Consider the following 7,065-nt stretch of genomic DNA (forward strand, 5'->3'; position numbering starts at 1 on the left):
GCTGATGCCCCTTCTTGCACCAGAGGGAGCCCAGGCCTGGCAGGCCCCAAGCATCCCCTGGGAGGTCAGAGGTAGGAGAGCTGCCACCTCTCTAGCACCTCTGTCCCTGGTGGGTCCCTGGCTTCTGCTTCCTCCTGGTCCGCTGAGGGATTAACCACACGAGCAAACTCAGGCTCCTTCCTCTGAGTGGATGGACATGTCAGCCATTCATTTTCATTTTCTCGCTGCTTAAATTCAGGGGCCCCAGGGACTTCCCTGGTGGTCCAGTAGCTAAGACTGCGCTCCCAATGTAGGGAGCCTGGTCAGGGAGCTAGATTCCCCCATATCCCAGTAAAGATCCTGCATGTTACGGAAGTGGGACCTGGCGCAGCCAAAACAAAAAAGAGGGAGGGACTTCCCAGGTGTCCAGTGGTTGGGACTCTATGCTTCCACTGCAGAGGGCACAGGTTCCGTCCCGCATGCTGCTTGACAGGCATGGCCCAAACAAAACAAACAAAACCCCAAAAGAGCTAGTTTCTACCACTTTACCCCGATTCAGTTTTTTAGTTATTATATGTCCTGAAATTATATTATTCATGAGTTCTTTTGCACATCTTGTAAATGACATTGAGGACTTTAAATTTTTCTGTTCAAGGTCATTGCTTAAACCACTGCTTCGTACAAAACAGGTGCTCAACTAACATTGTGGAAGAGAGGAAGAGAGGAAAGAGCAGAGGGAAGGATAGAAGGCCCCCGTGAAGGGCTAACACGGCGTTTGTGGGGGTTCAGGGGCTCCAAGGTTAGGTAGGAAACTTAGTAGAAATCTTTGCTCAGACACAGCTTACACTTAAAAGTTATGATTTGTGTTTGGGTGATCTTTATTTCTTGGGGGGTGCTTACTTTTTAAATATTATTTATTCATGTGTTTATTTATTTGGCTGCATCAAGTCCCAGTTGGGGCACGCAGGACCCTTCATTCAGCCCACGGCAGCGTGGGCTCCCCAGTTATGACACACAGGCTTAGTTGCCCCGGCACATGGGATCTTCATTTCCCTATCAGGGATCAAATCTGCATCCCCTGCATTGGAAGGCGGATTCTTATCCACTGGACCACCAGGGAAGTCCTGGGGTTGCTTGCTTTAATAGAGCAACCCCAAAGGAATGGGCAGATAGGAAGCTCCAGGAGAGAGCGGGTTTTATTTACCCGCTCATCCTTTATCTCCCTCATCCTTTTGTTGTCTGTCTGTTTTTTCAGGCAGCAGGGTGTCAGGGCCACCGAAGTGGAATATGATGGCATTACTTTCTGCCTAGAGCAACTTGAGTGAGCCTCCTGCCCTTCCTGAGTTTCCATGTACCTGTCTGCAAAATAGAGACAATAAATATGAGCACGCTAGGTATGCAGGCTCTAGGTGCGTGGGTTCAGTTGCCGTGGAGTTGTGGTGCATGGGATTAGTTGCCCTGAAGCATGTGGGATCTTCCCGGACCAGGAATGGAACCCCTGTCCCCTGTATTGTCAGGCAGATTCTTAACCGCTGAATCACCAGGGAAGCCCTCTCCATAGACCTTTGGATACAGTTCTAAACAGTGGGTTTTCCCAGCTCAGAGCTGAGAGGACAGAGAGCCACACTGTCGGGATGTAGCAAGGACACCCAACAGAAGGTCATACACACGCACCCCTGGACTGGATTTAGATCTGTGATCTCCAGCAGATGAGAGACTAGAACATTTCAACAGCCTGGGGCCAGCAAGTACAGGGAAAGTGGCCCTATATTCATATCCCCCAAGATCACCCCAATATTGCAGTGCTTCACAGGAATTGACAGTGGGACTATGAGTCCTTGATAAAAGCTGAAATTTTCAGAATAGTGTGTTTAGGAAGGCTGCGAAGTCAATGATCTATCTCAGAAGCAGTCCATCCACAGTGATCGTGAAAAGATACAGTACTGTGGAAGACAGAAAGGAGGAAAACCCTCGACAGATCTATGCTGGGTTTCTAACTGAGCCCCCCACGGAGGTAAAAGCGACGAGAATGCCTTCCGCTTACTCAGAACAAAAGAGACCAATCGCCGCTGGACAGTCGGAGGGCAAATCACAGCTCCGGAGTCCGATCATGGCTCTTCTCTGGACTGTAGCAACGCTGGACAACTTACAGCCTCTCTCTGAGCCCGGCTGTCACCCCCCTCAGCGGGCTGGTGCAGTTAGTGGTCTTAGCATAGGTGCCTGGTGCACTGCCAATACAGCTGGAGCTCAGTGAATGTACTATGTACCTGGACGGAGAAGGCGATGGCACCCCACTCCAGTACTCTTGCCTGGAGAATCCCAGGGACATAGGAGCCTGGTAGGAGGCCGTCTATGGGGTCGCACAGAGTCGGACACGACTGAAGTGACTTAGCAGCAGCAGGAGCATGTACCCGGACAGCAAAAATCAAGGATTCTGCTCCCTGGGAGCTAGTCTGAGAAGGTCCCATGCAAGAAGTAACATGACAGGGCTTCATAACAAGAGGGAAGATCCAGGTAGTCTGGAAGTCATGCTGGCACAATGGCCAGTTCACGAGAATCCCTAAGCTGTCTGCGGGCCCTCACAGAGGACAACAGTATCTTCATGGGGGTGAAGAAAGAATTTATCATCAGAGCAGTGAATTAAATAGATAGTAGCATGTCTGCTCTGACCCCTGCTCTACCCTCTGCCTATGGATGTTGAGGAGGGCGGAGTCTGGAACGGACTTTGTATTTCCCTGGGTGGTGGTCTCTAAGCACCTGTGACCCAGTTGAGAACAAACCTGTCCCTGCCTCCAGGCATGATGACCCCAGATGTCCCACAATCATCACAATTCTTTTTTAAAAAAGAAACCGAATATTTAAAAAGATAATTTTATTTATTCACTTTTATTTACTTTATTATTACTTTGTAAAATAAAATATAAAATTACTCTTATTTACTTTATTATTTTATTTACACATTATTTATTTATTCATTTTTGGCTGTTCTGGGTTGGTTGCTGCAGGGGTTTTTCTCTAGTGGCAGCAAGCTGGGGCTACTCTAGTTGCGGTGTGCAGGCTTCTCATTGTGGTGGCTTTTCTTGTTGTGGCGCACAGGCTCCAGGCATGCAGGCTTCAGTAGTTGCAGCTCTCAGGCTCTGGAGCAGAGGTTCAATAGTTGTGGGACATGGGCTTAGTTGCTTCGCAGCATGTGGAATCTTCCCGAATCAGGGATCAAACCTGTGTCTCCTACATTGTCAGGAAGATTCTTTACCGCTGAGCCACCACGGAAGCCCCTCCTTCTCTTCTTGACTTTATTTATTGTAAGCGCTCAGCCTTCTGTTCCTTATCAGTTACACAGCAATGACAACAACACGCTTGCTCACACATGCTGAGGAATGGATCCTGGATCCCAGCAGTTCCCATACCCTCTCACATCAGAATTGTGCTTGTGAGTGCTGTGGTGTGATGGGCAGGCAGAAGCAGGTCTTTCCACCTCTGTCCGAACTGGGTGTGGTGCAGAGAACACAGGCGTGGGGATCAGGAGATCTGACCACTTGACATGATAGTATTGGTTAGGAATGCACTGAGCTGCAAGTAACAGCCAGCCTAAACTCTCCTGGATTTAACAAACAGGGGCTTATTTTTTCTGGCATAAGAAGTCTGGAGGAGGGCAGTTTCAGGACTGATCCAGTTGCTCTTTCTGGTGCTGGGATGGAGTGGGTGCTAAACAGATTATCCCACCACGTGCCCATAGTAGCTGTGGAGAAGGACACAAGTCTGGGGCTTCTGAAATCAGGGCCCATTCTGGCTCTACTGCTAATCAGCTGTGCAACTTCAGACAAGTCACTTCCCCTCACTCAGGCTCAGTTTCTCTTCTGGCCTACAGCAGCAAGGGGAGGACCAGATTATCTTACATGAAAGCAGGCACTATCTGTGCAAATACACAACTTGGTGTATTTAGTTACATCTTTTCAGTTCAAGGAGCCTGAGATAAAACTTATTTTAATATGAAGACAGGAAGGGCTTCCCTGGTGGCTCAGTGGTAAAGAAGCTGCCTGCCACTGCAGGAGACATGGGTTCGATCCCTGATCCAGGAAGTGCCCACACGTGACAAGTGAACTTGTGTGCTACAACTACACAGCCTGTGCCCTGGAGCCCGGGAGTCACAGCTACTGAGCCCACGCGCTGCAACTCCTGAAGCCTGAACATCCTGGAGCCTGTTCCCCGCAGTAAGAAAAGCCGCTGCGATGAGAAGCCCATGCACTGCAACTGGAGAGTGGTCCCCACTCGGCGCAACGAGAGAGAAGGCCACGCGGCAATGAAGACCCAGCACAGCCAAAAATAAACACGTAAATTATTAAAAAAATATGAAGACAGGAAATAGGAATATGAACAAGGACAGAAGACATGTCAAGAACAATTTCCAGATCCTACCCTTCCATCTCTTCCAGACAGATCCTTAGATGTACATAATTTAGGCTGCAGAGGGCCCTTCAGACAGAAAAGTGGGTGGTGTTTCTTTTTTTCTCCTCCTCCATTTTGCATGTCACGTGTACACCTTGCCTCCCATTTCCAGGTCTTTATAGTACAATCATATCATTTGACACAAGTGCTACGAAAATTTCAAAGTGTTTCTTTAATTCTAGCCTTTATGAAAACCAGAAGCATCTTGTTGAGTACTATCAGTTTCATTTCCTACCTCTTGGCATTCACTGACTCATTATTTAATGTGTGCCTTCAGTGAAAAAAGCGTTGAGGTGGAAATCTCATCCGCCAGCCACTTCTCTGGCCAACGTGGAATGTTCTGAATCGTCCAAACCCTTTCTCTCAGCTCCTGCCCCAGGCTGAAACCCTTCTGTGGGTCCTCCGGGTCTTTATGCAGCTGACCTAGTTAACATTCCTGTCATCAGGAGTGCCATGCTGTGTCCAAACCTGGCCTGGGCCTGGCCTAACCCTCCAGTCTCACCGCTCACCTCTTGACCTTTACCTAAACTACCACGTTGCTCCTCATCCGTACAGCTCATCCGGCTTGGCATCCCTTTTCGGCCACCCGCACCTGGCTAACTCGACTCATGCGTTTAGATGCAGCTTCACCACCACTCTTCCAGGAAGTTCTCCTGACCAACTTCCCAGGTTAGGGGCCAAACACGCCTACAGGGACCCTCACAGTCTTGTGCTCACCCGCATTGCTCAGTTGAACTGTGTGAAACACACGTTTAACTAACAAAAATCCAACCATCTCTGCTCGGCCAAAGAAAAGAGAAGGACATTTTCATTCAAACAGGGCAGTCTTTGGCCTGAACACTTTCCTGAGAGGAAGCGATGGAAGCCCTGACTGCATCTTAGTACTCCTATGTCCTAACATTGTGAGCATCTGTCCTTTCTGGGAGTGATTCTGGTGTTTAAAGACATATATGTCTCACAGGGCAGGAAATGTCCCAGACAGAGCAAGAGGAGTCACATCCTGGGGGACCAAAGGAGAAAACATTAAAAATAGAAAAAGAAAAGCAGGACATACCCACTACAAGCGCTTTTCTTTTATGGAAATTTTAGGATATGAGTTCAAATCCCAGCCTTGCAGCTAACCAACTTGAGTACTCCGGTCACGTCACTGTAACCTGTTTAGACTTGGGATCACTAGGTGTGTCTGCCCATCTTAGAGGGTTACCCCGAGGCTTGAATGAGGTAACAGATGTCTGGAGCCCACAAGGTAGACGCTGTTCACTGACTCCAGCTCATTCCGCCCTGCCTTCTCAGAACCCCACACCGAAGCATTCCATCCACCGCCGGCCAGACTCTGGGCAGGCCCACGGGACACATTCAGAGGCTCAGGAGCTAGGAAGGGCTCCAGGGGAGGTTCTATTTCCAATGTCCCAGTCTGCAAGGGTCCACCAAACTCCGCCCCAAGGTGGGACCCGGGGACGGAGTCCGGTCATAACCCTCCCCCGCGACGGGGGTTAGGCAGTGGTCTCAGGGGGACTCTAGGGCCCGGGCCCCCTTGTAGCGCTCTTCCTTCTGCAAGCTGCGTCCGGGTCTCTCTCCCTTCCGACCGCGAGTTCCTCGTGGGCGGGACGGGCCTGCTGCCCTCAGGATGCTGAGCTCAGCCCAGGGCTGCTCAGCGTGCTGGGGGCGGGAAAGGTGACTGAGTTCACGGTTCCCGGGTCACCGTTAACGATGCAGGAACTTGGCTCCTCCCCGCAGCCCTGGCCCCCAAACGACTGTCACGGCTCCATCTAGATGCGGCGCGCTCCCAGCTTTTGAGGGACGCGACCTCGGCTGTTGCACACAGCAGACGCTCCATCGACGCTACAAACGCCAGTCCAGCAGTCTTAGCTCAGGCCGCCGCCCAGGACCATTTGCCGACTCCTTCCCGAGGGCCGCGTGCTCAGGAACCCGCTGCCCTGGCCGCCCCAGCCGTCCGCCGGTACCAGCCTGCCCTTCCCAGCCATGGGTTCCGCCCCCTCGGCCCGGGAGTCGCCCCTAGCAACAGCAGTCCGGCCGGCTTCCTCGGGCCTCGCTGATTGGCCGAACTCCGGGAGGCGGCGGTGTCGTCACTTCCGGCATCCGGAGGCAGCAAAGGAAGCCGAGAGGTGGCCATCTTGGGTCCGTGAGGCTCGAAGGTGCCGGGAGCGGCGGTGTCGGCAGCCACCGGGCGGAGGCTGAGGCGGAAATCGAGCCGGAGGGAGAAGAGCAGCCAGGCGCAGGCGCCGCTTCCGCAGTCCCCTCCATGGTCGGCGCCCGCAGCTCGCGGGGACCTGTCTCGCACTCCACATCCTCTTCTTCAGGGGCCGCCGGCGGCGCTGTGTGGAGGCTCCGGCGCTGAAATCCGCGGCGCGACGGGCGGGGGCGGAGGCGGAGGAGGAGGCGAGGGGGTCCGGGCCTGCGGGGCGCCCTGAGGCGCGGGGACGCCCGCGGGCCGAGCCGCAGCCCGCCGCCGCCGCCGGCCCGGCCCCGCCACCGCCGACCGCGGGGCTCCTCGGCGCGGCCGCCGGGGCCGCGGGAGCATGAGCCCCGCGACCCTCCGGGGGACGGCCCGGGCCCGGCCCGGGTTCTAGACGGCCGTGGGGGAGGGGAGCCGCCCTCCCGCGGCGCCGCTCCGGAACC

Source organism: Budorcas taxicolor, chromosome 21 (assembly GCF_023091745.1).
Source record: "Budorcas taxicolor isolate Tak-1 chromosome 21, Takin1.1, whole genome shotgun sequence".
Classification (NCBI taxonomy): domain Eukaryota; kingdom Metazoa; phylum Chordata; class Mammalia; order Artiodactyla; family Bovidae; genus Budorcas; species Budorcas taxicolor.